Source organism: Equus quagga, chromosome 1 (genome assembly GCF_021613505.1).
Source record: "Equus quagga isolate Etosha38 chromosome 1, UCLA_HA_Equagga_1.0, whole genome shotgun sequence".
In the NCBI taxonomy this organism is placed as follows: Eukaryota; Metazoa; Chordata; class Mammalia; order Perissodactyla; family Equidae; genus Equus; species Equus quagga.
In genome coordinates, this window is record NC_060267.1 from 113486882 (window position 1) to 113508802 (window position 21921).

Here is a 21921-nt window from a genome sequence, read left to right on the forward strand (position 1 = left end):
CTAGGAATATGAATTGAGCTTTAATCTGGTGATAAAACAGACAGTGAAGACTCAAGTGTGCTGTGACAAACCAAATGTATATTCCGTGAAGAGAAAAGTATGTCAACTCATTAGTGGACATTGTAAAAATATTGCTTATGACAGTAAAAGTCATTCCTTATGTTTTATTAAATTTTAGCTTGAAACTTACTTTTAAAAATATTTTTTAAATATAACATGCCTTTAAAATCCATAAAGAGACTTTTGCCTCACTGACCAATTCTAAGGCACTGCCTTATATATTTGGGGAAGAAGGATATGACTTTAATAAGGATATGATTTTACTTGGAACACGTTATTAATTAGAGAATTCTGGAGATGCTGGGAAGAGAGACAATTTTATTTATGAATCCAGCAAGTCTTGGATCTGCTTTATTTAACAAATCTTCATTTTAGCTTGTCCTCTTCTATAGTATTTTATTGTAAGCAGCAAGAAGCCAAGAGGCATCTTTCACATCCTGCCTAGAAATCTCCTTAGATAACTCATCTATTTCATTAGGTACCTTTTCCACTTGCTACTTTATCACAAGTAGATTGCTAAACTTTCTGCCAGGACATAACAATGATTCTCTTTCTTTGAGCTCCAGGTTTTCTGCCTTTTTCTATCAGTTCTCACTGACAGCCTCCTCAGAGGCCATCAGGCTTCCACTAACAGTCTATTCAAAGCCTTTTCAACTTCTGTCTCCCATCCATAGCCAATATCAATTTTTACAGTTTTTGTTGCACAGGACCCTACTTGTGGTATCAAAATCTGTTTCAGTTGTTATAATTACAATACAAAATTCTCAAAAGTTAGTGGTTTAAAACAACATCATGTATTATCTCTCACAGTTTCTGTGGGTAAGGAATTTAGACAGGGCATAGTGGGGACAATTTGTCTTGGCTCCATAAGATTTGGAATCTCAGGTGGAAGACTGGAAATGTGGGGACTGAAAAACTTTGAAGGCTTGTCTTCTCACCTGACTGAAAGTGGATGCTACCTGTTGACTGAGGACTTCAGTTTCTCTTCCTGTCGTATTCTCCATGTCTCTGCTTTGGGCTTCTCCATAGCATGCTTGAGTTCTAAAGCAAAATTCCAGGAGGGTAGAGTGGTGTGAGAGGCGGGGAGAGAGGGAGAATGTCAGGCAGAAGAGAATCACCTTTATGACCTTACCATGGAAGTCTCATGTACCACGTACTTCTGCCATACTTATTTATCAGAAGAGTCACAAAGCCCAACTAGATTTAAAGAGAGAGAACATAGATCCTTTCTCTACACGAGAGTGATGCCAGTCACACTGTAAGAAGAGCATGTTTGGAAATGCAATTTGACTCAGTGGGGTTCTATGTGTAAATTTAAGTTTTATTTTGTGAAACATCTTTATTTCACCTTTATAAGTGAACAGTATTTTCACTGAGTATTACATAGTTCTAGATTAAGACTTAATTTTTTTAATACATTGATAATATCATTCCAGTGTCTTCATTATTGCTTTCTAGAATTTAGTTGTCATTTTAGTTGTTTCTCCTTTGAAGTCATCCTGTTGTTTTTCCTTTTTTCTCCTGATTCATTTATAATTTTATGTTTGTATTTATTTTTCTGTCATTTTACTAGGTGGTGATTTTTATTATACTGCTGATATTTGTTAGGCCAATTGATTCTGTGGATTCATGTCTTTTATTATTTGGAGGTAACCATCAGCAATTGTCCTGTCATTTCTTTCTTCTTTGCTTCCCTGCCTCTTGTGTTAGACCTTCTAATTATATCTTTTTGTTCCTTACAAAATTTTCTATACTTTGCCCCTTTGGCTATCTTTAATATGGATACTTTTTTTGAACAATTCTCTCAGCTTATTACTTCTTTTAACCAAATATTCTTCAGTCAAATCTAGTTTGTCATTGAAACATCCATTAAGTTCTTAATTTAGATTATTTTATTTTTCTATTGTACGATTTCATTTGGCTATTTATTAGATAAGTTATATTACATTTCATGGTGTCTTGTTCACTAGAAATTTGCAAAATTACCTGTTAGTTTTGTAGATATACTTTGTTTTTTATAGCGGTTTTAGGTTTACAGAAAAATTAAGAGAATGGTACAGAGATTTTCCAAATACGCTTTGCTCCCACACATGCACGGTTTCCCCATTATCAGTCATCCACCAAAGTGGTACATTTGTTACAACTGAACGTACACTGACACATCATTGTCACCTAAAGTCTGTAGTTTACTTTAGAATTCTTTCTTGGTGTTGTACATCATATGGGTTTGGACAAATGTATAATGATATGTAACCACTGTTATTGCATCATACTGAGTAGCTTTGCTGCCCTAAAAATGCTATGTGCCTATTCATCACTTCCTCCTCCAAACCCCTGGCTACCACTGATCTTTTACTGTCTCCATAGTTTTGACTTTTCCAGAATGTTATATAGGTGAAATCACACAGTAGGTAAACTTTCAGATTGGCTTCTTTCATTTAGTATTATGCATTTAATTTTCCTCCATGTCTTTTCATTGCTTGATAGCTCATTTCTTTTTACTGCTGCATAATATTCCATTGTCTGGATATACCGTAGTTTATTTACCCATTTACCCATTGTAGGACATCTTGGTTACTTTTAAGTTTTAACAATTGTGAATAAAGCTTCTATAAACATCTGTGTACAGGTCTTTGTGTGGACAAAGTTTTCAATTCCTTTGGATAAATACTAAGGAGTAAAGTTGCTGTATCATATGATAAGACTATGTTTAGTTTTGTAAGAAACCACTAAACTATCTTCCAAAGTAGCTGTACCATTTTGCATTCCCACCAGCAATGAGTGAGAGTTCCTGTTGCTCCACATCCTAGCCAGTGTTGATCGTTGTCAGTGTTCTGGATTTTGACCATTCTAATGGATATGTAGTGGTATCCCATTTTAATTTGCATTTCCGTAATGACATGATATGGAACATCTCTTTGGCCCATTTCTTAATCAGGTCGTTTGTTTTCTTCTTGTTGAGTTTTAAGAGTTCTTTGTATATTTTTGAAAGTAGTCCTTTATCATATATGTCTTTTAAAGATATTTTCTCCCAGTCTCTGACTTGCCTTTTCATTCTCTTGACTATGTGTTATATCTTTTTTTTTCATATTTCCCATATCTGCAGTACCTGTACTTCTGTTTCTTCTGTCTGTTGCTTATGTTACCAGTTTCTTCATCTGCCTGGATATTGTTTATTTTGTACTGGATATATATTTCACATTATATTTGTAGAAATAATTTGAGATCTCAGATGATGTTATTTGCTTCCAGTAAGGATTTTTGTTTCTGTCAGGCAAGAAGGCCCTATCAATTCTGAATCTTGGTGACAAAAATATCTGTAACGTACCTACTTTAGGCCAAGCATTCTTCTGAACCGTGGAATGTAGTATTAAACTAAGTAGACGGAGTCTTTGGCCTCATAAAAGTTATATTCTACTTTAAATTTATCAAGCTTGAACTTAGGGAAACTTTGTTCTGCTTTTGCTATTTATATCAATTCTACACTCTTTTGGCATAAAAATCTTCTTTTCCCTGTAAGTGACTACTTTTAGCCATTAAAAATATTTCTAATGGAACTATAAATTATGGGTCCCTTCTGTAGCCACCCTACAGTGCACATTTCATGGACATGAGCAAGGAAAATTAGAATAAACCCAAATATTGGTTGTTTCAAAAATAACTTTATACCTGAGGAAAATACAATAAGTAACCAATTATTTTTAAAACAATCAATATCTTGAATTTGTCTTTTAGATTGAGTATTAAATTATATAATGTGTACATTTATAGAGAGACTATATTATTCTTTCTTTGAAATGTGAATTTGATTTTTTTTTATAGTAACCTCTCATAGAGAAAAAATTTTAAATGGCTCAGGAGGCTTTAATAGATCTACTCAATCTTTCTTTTGTTATGTTTACCAATATACAGAATTTGGAAATTTTTTAATTAGCTTCTCCATAGGAGAAATAAGTTCCAATAAAAGTGATTAACATCCAAATTCTCTGTTGCTAGAAATAATTGAAAAGTGCCTATCATAACTGCAAGTCCTTTGAATAAAATTGTGATTTATCATCTGAGACATAATTGGTTAGAAATATTACCATTTTTATTCTGAAAAGGTTAGTTGAATCTGTGCTTTTTGTCTCTTTATTCAAAACTTTGAGTGAAGTTATGATTGTAAACTTACAGCACAATAAACATACTTTACATTTAAATAGTGCTTAACTTTTTGCAAAGTACTTTGCATTCATAATCTCATTTGATACGTCAGTAACTCTTCAACAGGCAACACTGGTATTATATAGGCCATTTTATGGATGAAGAAACTGAGACTCAGAGAAATTACTTTCCAAAGCTTATGTGGTACAGCAGTGTTTGAGTTAAAATCGACAAACTTCTGACTCCTAGTCTTTTTCGATTCTTAAACTTTGTTAAATATATCCTGTAGAGCACCATCCTGAGGGATGTAATGTTAAATATACTTTTTTAAACCTCTATGGAAAATAAACTTGAAAAAGCCAACTACTACAGATTTGCAATGTATGTTAGTATACTAAAAACTCTGAGAAGTTCATTGCTAGTGTTTAACTTTGTTTAATCCAAGCTTTCTCACATTTATTTGCACATAGAGTTGTTTTTCATGAGACACATATTCACTTTCTGTGTAAAAATGTTCTGTAAAATATATTACCCAAAGAACACTACTATATTATATTCTGTTGCTGGTCTTATCTTTTATCCATTGTTTGTTTTTTGCAGACCAAAAGCACTTTCTGGGATTCCAAGAGATGTGCTATATAGTTTCTACCCTCAAATTGTTTTCAGTTCTCCTAGAAGATAAGTAACTTCACTGACCTGAAATGTTTCACAAATTACATTATAGCACAATGGACATAGCCAATGAGTGACATACTTGCTGAGAAGATGGGGAGATGGAGTGATCAACAAGGGCAAAGTTTTCTCAGGTATATTTTCATGGGGAAGGCTGTTCTAAAAGAGTACGGAACTGATTTCTATTCTAATTTTTGCCTCCACTTCTCTGTGTGATCCTGGATAATTCAGTTCGTTTAACATCTCCAGATTTTTTATTTCATTCTTCTATAAACTGGTGTTTAACCAGATCATTAATTTTCAAACTGTACCTGACAAAGTTCTTGAGAGACCATGACAGGGAGGAAGTTGGGAGAAGTTTTGTGGCACCCAGTCCCATTCTGATTCACCTTGAGACGCTCCTCTGCTGTTCATACTGGTCTTCTTCATCAGACTTCTTGTGAACAATGGGTTCACAGGATGAAATTGACTTTGAAACCAATTCCTTTGGAAAACTAGTTCCTTTCTCTTTTAACATTCTAAGAATCTCAATCTATGGAAAACTGAGAATGAAAAATCTGACCTATTTTAATTTTATGATATAAAATCGATTCATCTGCAGTATTTATTTATTCCCATTTTTCTTAAAATATTTATAAGAATGATGTCATTAACTGGTAAACAAAACTTCTTTACTGATCAGTTTAGAAAACCATTGGGCACTCCAAAGTCAAATCTTGATATCCATCATCAGTATTTCACAGTAATATGTGATTACTGACAAAACAAAATTGCAGAGTATTCAGTTACTGTTCAATATAATATTAAATGCTAATTTAGAAAGGAGTCTTTATGCATTTTGATTTCCAGAAGTTTTGATTGATCACCAGCAGAAAATTTGAACACTAAGGGGAAAAAATTACTTTGACTTCATAAAGATTAATTCAGAATGCAGGATAAATTCCTCTCATGAACATGGATATATAGCAGTATCAGAAACAAAGATGCATTTGAGCTTTGGAAGAAGAATTAAGATTTGAGGAAGGATTTCATTTTTCGAAGACTACATATACAATTGTCGTTCTCTTGAAGTGGTTTAGATTTTCCAAAAGGCGACATTTCAAGATGAAGCAAAATGTGTTCTTTCCTTTTTATCTCAACAACAACTCTGAATAAAATTGTATCTAAATTGTGTTACCTGAAATAAATGAGACTCCACCACCACTTTCTGTGGGATTTATCAGGCAGGTCAATAAAGCTAAGTGGGAGTAGATTGCCTTTTGGAGATATATGAATGGGATGCTACCATATCATTGTTCCCTAATTACTTACTGTAAGGTACTTTCAAAAATCAAGCAATTTATCCCATATCTCTTGAGCAACTTAAATATAGGGAATTTTTCACTCCTATGTCCACGTTGTTTAGGATGAATTTTCTCTCAGGGAAGTGATGGGGTAGGAAAAGTATACAAATTTGCTGCTTAAAAGTCCCTTTGTTATAAAAAAAATTGTTGAGTCCCTAAAGTATTGTGAAAAAGTTACTTAGTTTGTAGGTGTATAATGCAACAAAAATAATGACAGTAACTTTGAGTTAGAAGGTTTCCCCAAAACTAACTTTATGCTGTTCCCATCACATTTTTTTTCCTTAGTCAGTATACATGGGGAAAATAAAAAATAAAATTATTCCACCACAAGATACAACACGCATCTTTTCCTTTTGATTTTGTTACTGTATAGATATATCAATAGTCAATTGAAACCCACACTACAGGTTGTTTGATAAGCATACAGTTAAACACACCCTGATTTTACGCATGTGACCAGGCTTAAAGTGAATTATTTCCATTATACACAGATAGAAAACTACATGACAGTCTATTGTATGGTATACAGTATTAAAAAAAGAAAGAACGAAACAACAGGCCTAAAGTGGAGTCACTTGCCCCATGACAACAAAGTCTTATTAAATTGTGGTTTCAACCTCTCCCAGGCATGTGACCTTTAGCCAGTCAATCTGGAATTACCTGATCAGCACTAGTGAAGTAATCTACATGATAGACCCCCACCTTTCCCCAAAACGAAGATGATCTTTCCTGAAACAATCCACTTTTTGCTAGAAACTTCTTTTTTCCACCCCCTTTTGCCTTCAAAAACCTTCCTTTTTGTACAGCTCCTCAGAGCTCCTTTCTATTTGCTTGATGGGATGCTGCCCGATTCATGAAGCCAATTAGATCTTCAAATTTACATCTGCTGAATTTTGTTTTTTAACATCAGTGATGAAACCTACAATCTGTGCATGTTTGAGGCAATTCACTTAATTTATCCAAGCTTCCCTTGCTTAATCTACAAAAGACTTATATCAGAAAAGCTAAGTAAGTGAAAGTGCTGAGGATACGTATGACAGCTACGTAAACAAAACATTCCCTACCCTTAGGAGACTTCACTCCCGTGACACTCTTTCATGGTAAAGCAACAACTATCTCTTAATGAAAGTGTAAGTACAGCATACTAAAAGAGACATAAATGGGAAAGTGGGAGGGAGAAAGAGGTAGAGAGAGAGAATGTGTGTTTCTGTGTGTGTGTGTGTGTGTGTGTGTGGCTGCAATGGAGAGGAATTGGCATCCTCAGGTAATTTAAATTCAAAATTGAATGAGTTTAGTACATGTGGTCCTATCACCGCCTCACTTCTGTAAAATAACATGAAACTCTCTAAAACACTGATCTCTCCTGTTGCTCTTTTCTAAGTGAAGGTTCAATCTGATACAATTTTTAAAGAAAGTGAAAACTCAATCAGACACCCTGAGTAGATCAAAGACAATGCAAACCTTTATCTTCTGTGCTTCCCTTCACAGTTTAGCAGTTCTCAAGCTTAAAAGCTTCAACGGCCATCTCAGTAAAGAATACCTCAGTCAAGCACCACAATATGCTAACGAATTTTAGTAATAATAATGAGATAGCCTCCTTCAGTGTGGGGAGAGGTCTTCATTTGTTATTCATTTAAGAGCTTAAGCCTATGTTTAAAAAAGAACACAATTTTCTCTGATTGTCAGCCTACTTTAGTAAGTTTAGAGCAGGACAATGTGCCTGGTGAGAATGTAGACGGAGTGTCTATCTGCTCCTTAAAACAGTTCTCCGTCTTCATTCCCTGGTTAAACAGATATTTATTGAATGTCCATGAAGTGCTGGGCTATGCTAAGTGCTAGGATAAAAAACTGATTGAGAAAAGAACTCTTTCTTTTTTTTTTTTTTTAAAGATTGGCACCTGAGCTATCAACTGTGGCCAATCTTCTTTTTTTTTTTCTGCTTTTTTAAATCCCCAAATCCCCCCAGCACATAGTTGCATGTATTTTCAGTTGTGGGTCCTTCTAGTTGTGGCATGTGGGATGCCACCTCAATGTGGCCTGACAAGCGGTGCCACGTCCACGCCCAAGATCCCAACCAGTGAACCCTGGGCCACCAAAGGAGAGCGCAAACTTAACCACTTGGCCACGGACTGGCCCTAAGAACTGTTTCTTGAGAATTTCTTGAACCAGTGGAGGAGACAGACATGCATCTGTGTAATAACAAGAACATTAATAAGGGTGTGTAGAAGATCACTCCGCATGAGGTGATCTGCACTCTAGCTTAGGGTGTTAAGATTGTGGCAGGTCCAGGGACGGCTTTATGCTTACGGAAAGACTTTCAGGATAAACAAATCAGGACTTAGCTTGTCTGTTCTACCTATTTCTGACTCCCCAGTGGCACCAAGAGCCAATATTAGTAAAAATCGCTCATAATGCTTTTTTAAACATTGCATTCCAAATAAATAAAGACTATCTTCAGGTAGTTCTCCCATTCTTTAACCTTGTATGAGGGATGAGTATGTAGGGGAGGAAGACATTTCCTCTTCCCAAATGTGGGTTTGTCTGGCCAGAGAATGAATTAAATTCACACGAGACAGAATAGCAAGAGAAAATTAAACAAAGCTTAATGAGGAACCATGGCCCGGGGCCTTTCTTCCCGAAGGAAGAAAGGGCACCGAAGAAGTGGGGTGCACAGAGTGGTTATATACCCCCAAACAGGGTGTTTCACATGTGATGAAATGTCCCTCCCACAATAGTCACAAGATTGCCCTGTCGGCACAGGGCTTGATGGACACAGCAGGTAGCAGGTAGACCTGCTATCTCGGAGGGCAGGCGTAGCAGGAGGCAAGTCTATTGTCTGGAGCTGGGCAGTCACAGGTGAGTGCAGCAATCAGTTCCTAGCCTAAGGAAAGATGCTTAATCCTTAAAGAAATGCCAACGTTGGGAGGGGGAGGGAAGTCAGTTAGAGGAGGTTACCAGACAAGCACAATAAAATGCAGATTTAAGTCCTTGCCTCTGGTATTGATTAAGAGTTTCTAGAGAGAAGGTCATCGCCTTTCTTCTTCCTGGTACAGAGAGGGAGGCACCTTTACAGACAGAGATTTACCTTACAAATGTAAATGTGTCCTAACAAAGGGCAAGTTCCATTCCTCAGAGCCTCCTTCCCTGTCCCAGTTTATCAAAAGCAATCAGCCTCAAATAATCCTGATGCCAAAGAGACATATCTTGGGGTGGCCAATTTCAGGTCCCTACAAGTACATCCCTTCTTTTCTCTTCTCGGGGTCTGCAGGATTTTGTGAGGAAAAAGATGGTGTCAACTGGCTAGATTTCAGGGGAAATATCTGCTACCAATTCTTTTTTTTCCTCACAAGGATGATCAGTTGTTAAAACATCTTCTTTTTGTCTTTAAAATAAAAACAAACAGAGACTGACATAGACTCTAGTGAGAACAAGAGTTCGAGAGACTGCGTTTGAGAGTAAATTGAGTATTGACTCTGATATTTGTTGGCTATACGATCCTGGGAGAATGATTTCGTTCTCTGTGCCTCAGCTTCTATCTTTGAAATGGTCTAGTAACAGCCTCCTCATAGAACTGGGATGAGCAATAAATGAGCTAATACAGGCAAAGGTGCTTAGAATACTAGTTAACACATACTAAGTGCAAAATAAATATTAGCTATTGTAATCTGCACATGTAAATAAGTGTGAGTGGGGCTGAGGCCAGAAGGAAAAGTTAGTCAAACAATGAAATAACTGAAATCCATGTTGTTAAAAAAGTAAACATTTGTTTGTCTGAAATAATCCTTTTCCTATTCATTTAACACTCAATAAATATTTATTGAGTCCTTACTATTTGGTACTGGAGATATACAAAATAAATAAAATTGGTAAAAATCTTGCTCTCTTAGAACTTAAATTTAAGGTGCTAAAGTTGCATAGGAAAGAGAGTAGATTAACTGACTTTTCAAATCCCTTCCTGCTCCCATGACTTAACAAAATACTCCAGAAATTTGTTTCTCAATGAAATCAGTATTTAGTATATGGCAGATTCTGTGCTCAGCACTTTTCCTATACATATTTTTTCACTTTGGACAGATGAATACGGAAAGTGTTGTTATTATCAGCATTTTACTGATGTGAAAACCATGCTATAGAAAAGTTAAGAAATTTAGCTGAGGGCTGGCCCTGTGGCCGAGTGGTTAAGTACACATGCTCCCCTTTGGAGGCCCAGGGTTTGCTGATTCAGATCCTGGGCACAGACCTAGCATCACTCATCAGGCCACGCTGAGGCCACATCCCACATAGCACAACATAAGGACCTACAACTAGAATATACAACTCTGTACTGGGGGACCTTGAGGAGAAGCAGAAGAAGAAAAAATATAAAGATTGGCAACAGATGTTAGTTCATCTTTAAGAAAAAGAAAAGGAAATTTAGCCAGGATCGAACAGTACTCAGTAGTAGACCTGGAAAACAGGAAACCTGATTCTAAGGGCACATTTTCTTTACCAATATCTAGTATTGTCACATTCCAAAACTCAGTGAGGCAGGATTAAAGGAAAAAAAAGAAAAAAAACTTTCAATATTCCACTTAGTATAGAAAGAGTATAGAGATACTTTATTTTGTTAGAGAGATACAACATGTTAGCACTTGTTAACTTTTGGTACTAAGTATATGGACGATTCTTATATGAATCTTTATAATTTTCTCTATTTGTTTGAATGGTACACACACACACAGAGTATTGAACCATTTATTATGCATCTACTATGTTCCAGATACTGTTCTAAACTCATTATATCATTGCCCATTTAATCCTCACTGATGCGGGGTCGGTGAGCCAAGGAGTCCAAAGAAAGATTTCTTAGACTCTTAAGATCTGGCAGTAGTGCTCTTTTATTTAGAGAATAGTATAGAATAGCATGGGGACAAGACCCACGGGCAGTCAGAGCTCCTGCTGCTGCCCCGAGTTGAGGGTTAGGGCTAAATTTAAGGCATAGGTATATGATTCATCTCTTTACAAGACAAAGGAAAGAACATGAAAAAAAGTTAAAATGATATCAGTGCAGGTGGGGTCTGGTCATTGGGTGATCCCATGACTTTTAGACAAGAATGAAATCGGATTAAGTAAAGGTCAGAAGCCACCACCTAAATCAGTTACATGAGATTGCCAGACAGCAACCAACTTAAGTTCTTGCCTTCCCCATTAAGAGCTTCTAGGGACAAGGTCATCTCTCCTCTTCTTCCTGGTACAGAGAGGGAGGCACCTTTTACAGATAGAGATTTACCTTACAAATGTAAATGTGTCCCAACAAGGGCAAGTTCCATTCCCCAGAGCCTCCTTCCCGCAGTTTATCAAAAGCAATCAGCCCCAAACAATCCGGATGCCAAAGAGACATATCCCGGGGTGGCCTATTTCAGGTCCCTACAAGGTCATCCCCACTTCCTTCACAAGTGCAAATGTCTCTCAAAAGGGCAAGCAAAATTCCAGTCCTCGGAGCCTGCTTCTCATCTGTAGTTTTAAAAGTAACCAGCCTAAAATCCTCATCACTCACAAGTCTTGTCTTGAGTATTAAATGAGGAATGTGAGAGATGCTATTATTCAAACACATTTTACAGATGAGGAAACTGAAGTAGAGAGAGATTAAGTAAGTGGTAGAGTTGGTACTCATATCTTGGCAGGAAACTTATAGAGAATGTGTTCTTCTAAAACACTATCTGATACTCTCACTTCAAATAACAAAAGATAATGCTTATGAAACACCACAATGTGACAAGAGTCATTTTGCATGTGTTAACTTGTTACCCCAACTTTATAAGGTAGTTGCATATCCTCCCTTTAAAACTGGGAATCATGGGACATAGAGCAGCTTAGTAACTTGCTTAAGTCCATTCCTCTAAAATGAATATCATCAATAACAGTAATAGCTACCTCTGAGTATTCAAAATGTGTCAAGCATAAAGATGACATTTCCTTTTAATTATTTTACTGATTTACCCAATTAACTCTGCCAAGCAAGTACTTGTCATATTTTACATAAAAAATAATTGAGGTTCAAAAAACTTAGGCCAAATCATCCAAGGTCACAAAGAAAGCAAATATCTACAATAATATTTGAACATTGGCTTGCCGACTCCAGAAGTCACAGGTTAAACCAAAGGTGCAGAGTAAGATATTTCAAGGAGTTTCAGATTTACTCTCTAACAAAGACAAGAGCCTTTAAGGAACATCTTGGAAATAAAATACAATAACTTCTTTTGACATGTTTGCTTTCGTTACTTTACCAAGCCCATCTCGTTAATTTTTCAGAAAAGGTACAAAATTTGATTCAAGGTTGAATACCATTCTTAATTTTGCCTTTTGAATATACTATGTAGGTCACCTCCTGAGCGTATAACTTTATCCATAATTTACTTACACAGTGAGATAAAAGTTCCATTACACCACTAGACTGATTACCCAGGTTTTTTCATTAAATGAAGTTAAAAGCACGGAATCTTTATCTAAAGACCATCTCATGGGAATTGTGCTGACATGATACTTTCAATTTTGGTTGGCACTACAGGGCAAACTTTCATTACTCAGCAATTCCTTGCAAATATTGCTCAGGTTATGCTAGTGTGAACCATAAGTCCTCTGAAAGGATCTGACAAGATAAAACAGCTGTTTTCCAACTATTTCCATTTCAATCTTATATATAACTGATCAGAATTCTGTGTAATACATATCTGGGGCCATAAAGACCTCTGATGTCAGCTCTTTCCATTTCCCTCTAGACCAATGTGACAGATAAGAATGTGGACTGTCTCCTTTGCTGTCTTTTTTGAGTTAAGTTTTAACCTGTCACCATTTGGGTTGCTGAGTACAACAATGAATTATTCACCTAGAAATCTGAAAATAGAATTGCATTATCTGCTGATAATGTATAATTTTTTAAATAGGCAAGTCCAGCTAAGAATTCTCTTACATTCAGAGAAAACTATTTCAAAGATCAGTTGGAGAAAAAAAGAAGTCCTTCAATAACCCAAACTTCACTTAACTGATCTGCAGGTCAAATTCAGACTTCAATGCATTTCTGAAAGAGGGCTTAAGAATAAGCTAAAAAATGATAACCAAATTATGATTCACATTTACATTGTTGTCTTAAAATACATCTGAACAATTGTGTGTAGATCAAAGCTATCATCAGAATATAATTGTACAGTAAGTGAATATGGTGTTGGATTTCAGGGCATATGAACTGATTTATGTTGTATCTAAATGTGTGTATTGACTCAGTGGACTATAGAACCTAGTTCATCTCCATGGATTTACTAGAAAGCTTATAAAATATATTTGCAGCTTACTAACCATCTAATCATAATAAAGTACATAAGAATATCTTAATGACGAGGACGTAACAATGGTAATGCTGCTGCTGCTGCTACCTTACATCTGTGGAGTTCTTAGTCTATTCTGTCTTAAAATAAAATTCCTCATTTAATACTCAAGACAATGAGTCTTGTACGTACAAATGAGATATGTATTATTATTTATCTCATTGATGTAGATCTAGCTATTGGTACTTAAAGAGAGAAATTTTCATGCGCCTGTTATGAGGTAGAGATGTGATTCAAACCCATGTTTGTTCAACTCAAGAGACGATGATTTTATCTCCATCTTAAATTACAGATAACTATTGAAAATGAGGCACAAGAACATGGTTGCTCATAAATGATGTTCCTTTTTTGGTATCCCCTCACATGCAAAAAAATTCCTTACAATTGTTTACCTTTATAAATAAAACTCCATCCCCCAAGTTTTCTCCTGCTGTAAAACTTGTTCGTTTTCTTCTTTCTTCTCAAAAAAGTACACTCAGCTTAGACTTTCACTTCTGGCATAATTTAACAACTGGTATTAAACTAGCCCTTCCACCATATAAAATACTATAATTTGACAAAATATATGAAGCAACTACTTTCAGGCAGTGGACAACAGGCAGCACAAGACTGTGGTGACTGAGACAGAGAAGGGAAGCTCACCAGGTGAGCATTATAATCCAGTTCTCTGCTTGAGTGTAATTTCATGACCACATTTCAGAAAGCTATAATCCAAGCAGAGCTTGGGTGTCCAACTGAGCTGAAGAGGCAGACAAAGGAGTTTAAGCAGCTATTGTGCTTAGCATCTGCACGACAGAACAACAGAAAGGAGAGAGCTGAGCAGAATGGAGGTTTCCTAAGTTCATATAGGGAGTCACTGGCTTTGGACTGGGGTATGCAAATGCAAGCCAAGACCTCCTGAGGCTTATCACATCATGGGGAGAGTGAAGGGGTACTCTAAATAGACTTCAACAAGTTAAAGATGTGTAGTGTTCACCATGGAGAAGCAATTAAAAAATAAAGGAGAAATAGCTACAAAGTCAATAAAGAAAATAAAATGGGATGCCAAAATAAATAATAATTTGAGGGGCCAGCCCAGTGGTATAGTGGTTAAGTTCATGTGCTCCACTTCCGCACAGTTTAAATCCCAGGAGTGGGCCCACACACCACTTGTCAAGCCATGCTGTGGGGAGCCCCATATACAAAATAGAGGAAGATTGGTACAGATGTTAGCTCAGGGACAATACTTCTCACTAAAAAATAATTTAAAAAATAAAAAATAATAATTTGAAAGAAAGCAAGAAAATGAAAAAGAGAAATGAAACATTGGAGCAGAAAATGGCAGACAAACAATAAGATGATATATTTAAACCAATGAGATCAATAGTTATATGAATTGCAAATATATTAAACAGTCCCGATTAATAGGCAGAAATTTGGTAGACTGGATAAAAATAAATCAAATCCAATTATGTCTTTTCTACAAGAGGTGAATTTTAAATATAAAACTCAGATAGATTGGAAAGAAAAGAAAAGAAAAAAGATATAGCATGCAAAGAGTAAGCATAAAAAGGTGACATGACTATATTAATATCATACAATATGTATTTCATGACCCAAAGGATTACAAGAGATAATGAGGAATCAAACATTGCAAGAGGAGCAATTTACCAGTGATACACAAGAATTATAAATATGTATATATCTAATAACAAAGCATTAAAATATATGATTCAAAAACTGTCAGAAGAGGAAGAATAGACAAATACATACTTATAGTCAGAGATTGTTAATATCACTCTCTCAGTAATTGGACAAGCAGACAAAATAACATGTATATACAAGATCTCAACACAATCAACTCACTTGACCTAACTGACATATACAGATCTCTACACCCAATAACTGTGCAGTATACCTTCATTTTCAAGTGCATAGGAAACAGTCACCAAGATAGATCATATGCCAGGCCATAAAAAGTCCCAATAAATATCAAAAGTTTGAAATCTCACAGAGTACATTATCTGAATGCAATAAAATTGAATTACAAATCAACAATAATAAGATAATGAGAAAATCTCCCATGTATTTGGAAATTAAATTACACATTTCTAAATAATCCACAGGTCAATAAAGAGATTACAAGGGAAATAGGAAAATACTTTGAGGAATGAAATGAAAACTATGTATAAAATATATAAATACCAAAATATCAAAAATACCACTGATGATGTTTAGAGTGAAATTTTACAACTAAAGATACTTAGAATGAAATTTAGAATGCTAAATGCTAATACTAGAAAAGAAAAAAATGACTTAAAATTAATTATCTAAATTTTTACCAGGAAAATCTGGAAAACATGAGCAAATTACCAAAATTATATAGGAAGAAATTTAAAAAAACAAGAATAGCAAAAAAGAAATCAATGGAATAGAAAACAAGCAGGAGAGAAAATTAAGAAGGCAAAAGTTGGTTCTTTGAAAAGATCAGTAATAATGATAAAATCCTATCAGGAGTCATAAAGAAAAGAAGGAAACACAAATTGCCAATATCAGAAATGAAAATGGATATATCCCTACAGAACCTATTAGTATTGACAAGAGTATAAGGAAAATTTGTGATGAAATTTATGCCAAGAAAATGAAAATTTAGACAAAATGGAAAATTTGATAGAAACACAATATTCCAAAATTGACTGATGAAAGATTAGAAAAATCTGAATAAAATCTGTATTTGTTAAAGAAATTGAATTCAGAATTTAAAAAAGAACGAAAATAAAAGCTTCTTATGAGGAAAATACCAGACCTACGTGCTTTTATTGAGGAGTTACATAAGTATTAAATGAAAAATCTATACCAATATTACAAAAACACTTTTAGAAAGTAGAAAAGGAAACACTTCCCAACCAATGCTTTGAGGCCAGAAGATCCCTGATTTCAAAAGCTGATGAAGTCATTTCAGAAAAATTATTACTGTTCAGTATCCCACATAAGCATAGACACAAAAATTCTCAGTGAAATAACAGGAAATCAAATCCATCAAAATATAAAATGGAAAATATTTTGACCTGAGTAGGTTTTTTATTTCAGGAATACAAGATTGGCTCAGTATTCAAAAATCAACAAAATTTACTAAATCTCAAGGATAAAGGATAAAAATTATATGGTCATCTTAACAGATGCAGAAAATGCATTTAAAAATTCAACACCTGTTTATGACAAAAACTCTTAGCAAACTATGAATAAAATTAAATTCTTCAACAGGCCAGCCTGGTTCTGTAGTGGCTGAGTTCCCATGCTCTGCTTTGGGGGCCCAGGATTAGCAGGTTTGGATCCTGAGCATGGACCTACATGCTACTCATCGAGCCATGCGGTGGCAGTGTCCCACACACAAAATAGAGGAAGATTGGCATGGATGTTAGATCAGCGACAATCTTCCTCAATCGAAAAGAGAAAGATTGGCAACAGGTGTCAGCTCAGTGACAATCTTCCTCACAAAAACAAAACAAAAAACAGTAAATTCTTCAACTCAATAAAACACATCTTTGAAAAACCTGCAGCTGACATCATGCAAGTGCTGAAAAACTGAAGACTTTCTTCTTAAGATCAGGAAACTAGGAAAGAATATCTGCTCTCAGGAATTTTATTCTATATTGTGCTGGAGATCATATTCAGTGCAACAAGACAAGAAGAGTAAAAGGTATAAAGATAGAAAATGAAGTGATAAAACTGTCTTTATTCAGAAATTGCATGATAGTTCACACAATAAAATCTTGGGATAGGTATAAAATATTCCACACTGAAACTAAGAAGCAAATTTTGCGAGTCATAGGATACAAGGTCAATATGTAAAAATCAACTATATTTCTATATACTAGCACTAAAACTATTGGAAAAGGGATTTTTAAAAATACTATTTACCATAGCATAAAAATTAAAATAATTAGACATCAGTTTAACAAAATATATGAATAACTCTGCAGTAGACATTGGAAAATAAAGTTGAGAAGTTCATAAAAAGACAAAAACCTAAAACTAAATGAATAAGTAATTGTATTGTATTCATGGTTCAAAAAATTTCCTATTTCTAAAATTTTTATTCTCTACAAATTATCTATAAACTTAAACCCATCTCAGTCAAAGTCCCAGGCTTTTTGTTGTTCAGTTGACAAGTTGATTCTCAAACTTACGTAGAAATGCAAAGCACTTAGAATAGCAAAACCATATTTGAAAAGGAAGAATAAAATTGAAGGATCTATCTTATCTGACTTTAAGAGATGCTATAAAGCTGTTATCATGACAATACGGTATGACACAAGGTGAAATGTAAAGTTCAGTGTCATACTGGCATAAAAATTGACATAAAGATGCATCAATGGAACAAAATTAGAGTCCAGAAATCACTTTCACTTAGTTGCTCATGTGATTTTTGACAAAGGCACCAAGATACTTATACAATGAAATGACAATCTTTTCAACACATAGTCTGGAACAATAGATCTCCATATGGGAAAAGAAATAAACCTTGACCCCTCTATAAGTTTCCTAGGGCTGATGCAAAAAATTACTATAAGGTGGTGATTTAAAATGACAGAAATTTGTTCTCTCACAGTTCTGGAGACCTGAAGTCTGAAATCCAGGTGTCAGCAGGATTAATTCCTTCTGGAGTCTCTGAGGGCGAATCTGCTCCGTGTCTCTCTCTTAGCTACGTCTGCTGGCAACTCTTGCCACTCCTTGGCTCACGGCAGCATAACTCCAATCTCTGTCTTTGCCTTCGCATGTCCTTCTTCTCTGTGTGTGTCTCAAATCTTCCTCTCTTTTCTTTTATAAGGATCCTAGTCATGGATTTTAGTCCCACCTTAATTCCAGGATGATCTCATCTCCAGATCCTTAACTGAATTATCTGCAAAGACCCTATTTCCAAAGTAGGTCACATTCACAGGTACTGGGGGTTAGGACTAGGACATATCTTTTGGGGGCCACAATTCAACCCAGTACAACTCATATCTCACCAAAGGAATTTAAAATGAATTATAGATTTAAAAAGAGAAGGTAAAATTACTAAAAATTTCAGGGAAAAAAAACATAGGAGAGCATCTTTATGATCTTGGGTAAGCAAAGTTTTCATAGATAATACACAAAAGAGCTTGAAGCATTAAAACAAATGATAAATTAGCTTTCAATAGAACAAAAGTCTTCTGATTTCAAAGGACACCAAAAAGAAATTTCAAAGTCAAACCATATACTAGGAGAAAATATCTGTAACACATGTCTGACAAAGAAATTGTATGTAAAATATTTAATGATTTCTTGTAACTCATACACCCATAATAACAGGCACATGGAAAGAGCCTCAATATCAGTAGTCATCAAGGAAATTTAAATGAAAAGTACAGTGAGATATCACTTCACAGCTATAGAAGCGGGGTTTATGGAAGACTCAATAGGCAACTTTTGGTGCTGATGTGGAGCAGAGGAACTGGAACTTCCAAACATAGCTGGTAGAATTGTCAAATGGTGCAATGACTTTGAACAACAGTTTGGTAGTCTGTTAAATGCACATTGCCTATATCATTTGCCAATTTCACATCTAAGTATTTATCCAAGAGAAATGAAAACATATGTCCCTATAAAGACTTATACACAGATGTTCTTAGTTGCTTTATTCAGAAGAGCTGCATGCTAGAAACTACCCTGTGATCATCAACAAATGAATCGATAAACAGATTGTGGTATATTCATACATATTCATACTACTTGGCAATAAAAAGGAATCAACAGTTGTTATACAAACATATGGATAAACCTCACAGGCGGTATTAGTTTCCTAGGTCCGCCCTAACAAAATACCATAGATTGAATTGCTTAAAAACAACAGAAATTTATTTTCTCACAGTTCTGGAGGCTGAGGTCCAGGAGCAAGATGTCTGCAGAGTTGGTTTCTTCTGAGGCCCCATCCCTCAGCTTGCAGATGGCTGTCTTCTTTCTTTTCCTCACACTGACCCCTTGTTCTCTGTTGTCTGTGTCCTAACCTCCTCTTCTTATAGGGATTCCAGTCATATTGGACATGACTCATTTTACCTTACTTATCTTCTTAAAGGTCCTATCTCCAAAATGGTCACATTCTGAGTTACCGGGGGTTAGCACTTCAACATATGATGTGGCGGTGCCCAATTAAGCCCGCGACAATGATTTTGTGTGGAGTGAATAAAGCTGGACACAGAGGAGTCTGTACTGCACGATTCCGTTAATATTGAATTCTGAAGAGTCATAAGTAATCAATAGCGATGGAAATTGGGTCGGTATTGTCTGGGAAGTGGAGTGGTGGTGGTGGTGTATGTTGACTGCAATGGAGCCCGAGGGAACAGTTTAGGAAGATGGTTACATAAGTGTACATATGTGTCTAAATTAAGGACCTGTGTCATTTTATTCTATGTAAATTATACCTCAGTGCATTTGACCACAGAAAAGGATATTCAAATTTTACTTCAGTAAACGTTTAACACTGTGCTAATCTCTGGGGATATTAGTATTCACCAAAATTTACTTAGTCACCTTGTGTCAGACCTGTGCTAACTTTAAGCTAATTTGATAGTTACTTTTATCTTTCTCATATTACAAATAGAGAAATTGAGGCCTAGAGAGTGTACAGTGCACAGCTAGAAAAGTGTTGATAACAACAAGCAAACTGTGGCAGTGTAATTCAGATTCCATGCTTGTAACCAACAGTGTTTCAAGGATTTCTAAATTGAATGGGTCATTTCTTTACCACTTGATTCCTGTGTGGGTTTGGATAGACCATGTTGGTATTGTGTATAGTTTCTTATCTGTAAAATGGAAATTATAGCTATTTACTGGACAGTTCTCTTTCCAATTAGTTAAAGACAAAGTATTTTCTCAAAAATATGTAGTTTTGCTGTAGCTAAATATGGCATTTTTAAACTATGAACTTCAAACTGGATTCAAGTAATTCAAATAAATGTACTTACATTTATAATTTATTTCAAATGGGGAGTAATGAGAAAGTTTTTTCACCAAAAGCTTGGAAATTATATGTTTTCCTGATTATTTACAAAAAATGCTGTTGATCTTGCCTACATTCTCAAATTATTTTTGTAATGAAGGCCAGAGTAAAACGTATAAATTGGTGCTTGTTTTAAAGGCAATAATCACACCTAGCAAAGTTTCAAGAAGTTAGCATGTATGGCACAAAAATTAGAAAATACATAAAACAATAAAATCCAGGAAATTAATAGTGCTTAAAAGAAAATGTAAAAATTATATTGAATATAGGGCATATTTTGAGATTTGGAAACAATTCTATCTGCTGACTGACCAACAACATATAGAAATACATTTTCTGTATATCATATATATAAATAATTATTGTGCATGTGTGTGTGCACACTCGCATGCGTGTGGTGAGAATCTCTACTCTTAAATAAGAAGAAAAGATAATTTTTGATAAGAGAAAATATCAAAAACATAACTATTTAAGGTAGTAGATATACTAAAGAGTTTTTACCAATAAATCTTTTCAATTTTATCCAAGACTTTAATATATAGTTTTTATCAAGTGAGATGATTGCATTTATTTTATTAATGTTTCATAATTTACATACACTTATGTACATACAGATATGTGAATATTTATGAACACGTATATGAATGTATATAAAATTATTTTCCATGTAACATATATTTCTTAGTAAACCAACTAAAGTTTTTAAAATACGACAGAAGAACTATCTACACAATTAACAATTTTTTCTCCAGTCCGCATATTTTGTACATATGCATTGTCATGAGAATCTCAAGAAAAAAATTTTATTGAAGGCAATTCTTCCCAAAAGCATAGAATCATTTAAATCAATCACGCACTTAACTCAAATAATTTTTTTGAAAAAATTAGATGTCAATTTCTTTCTGGCTCTGAAGCTATATCATGTGGCTACTAATACTGAGGGATGCTGAGTTTTCATTATTATTTGTATTGATGAAAGAACTAGAAAGGAATTTAACTCACTGAAAAAAGACCTGAAGAAATTGTTATTAAAAAATAAACGATAAAAATGGAAAGTTATTTTTTCACTGAGAAAAGTTAGGCTTCTCATTAGCCACACACTTTTATTCATTTTTGATAGAATGAAATAATGACTAGTAATACTAAATATTCTTGTTTCATCAAGAATGATAATGGTTTATGCAAATTTGCTTCAATGATAATCATGTATTATATGTTTTTACTAATAAAATACATCAAGTATTGGTGAATCAAAAAGAAAACCATGTCACTACAAAATTCTGAAATATCTAGCTAAAATAGAATGGCTTCTTTTGAGTTTTGAGATTTTCTTTTTGAG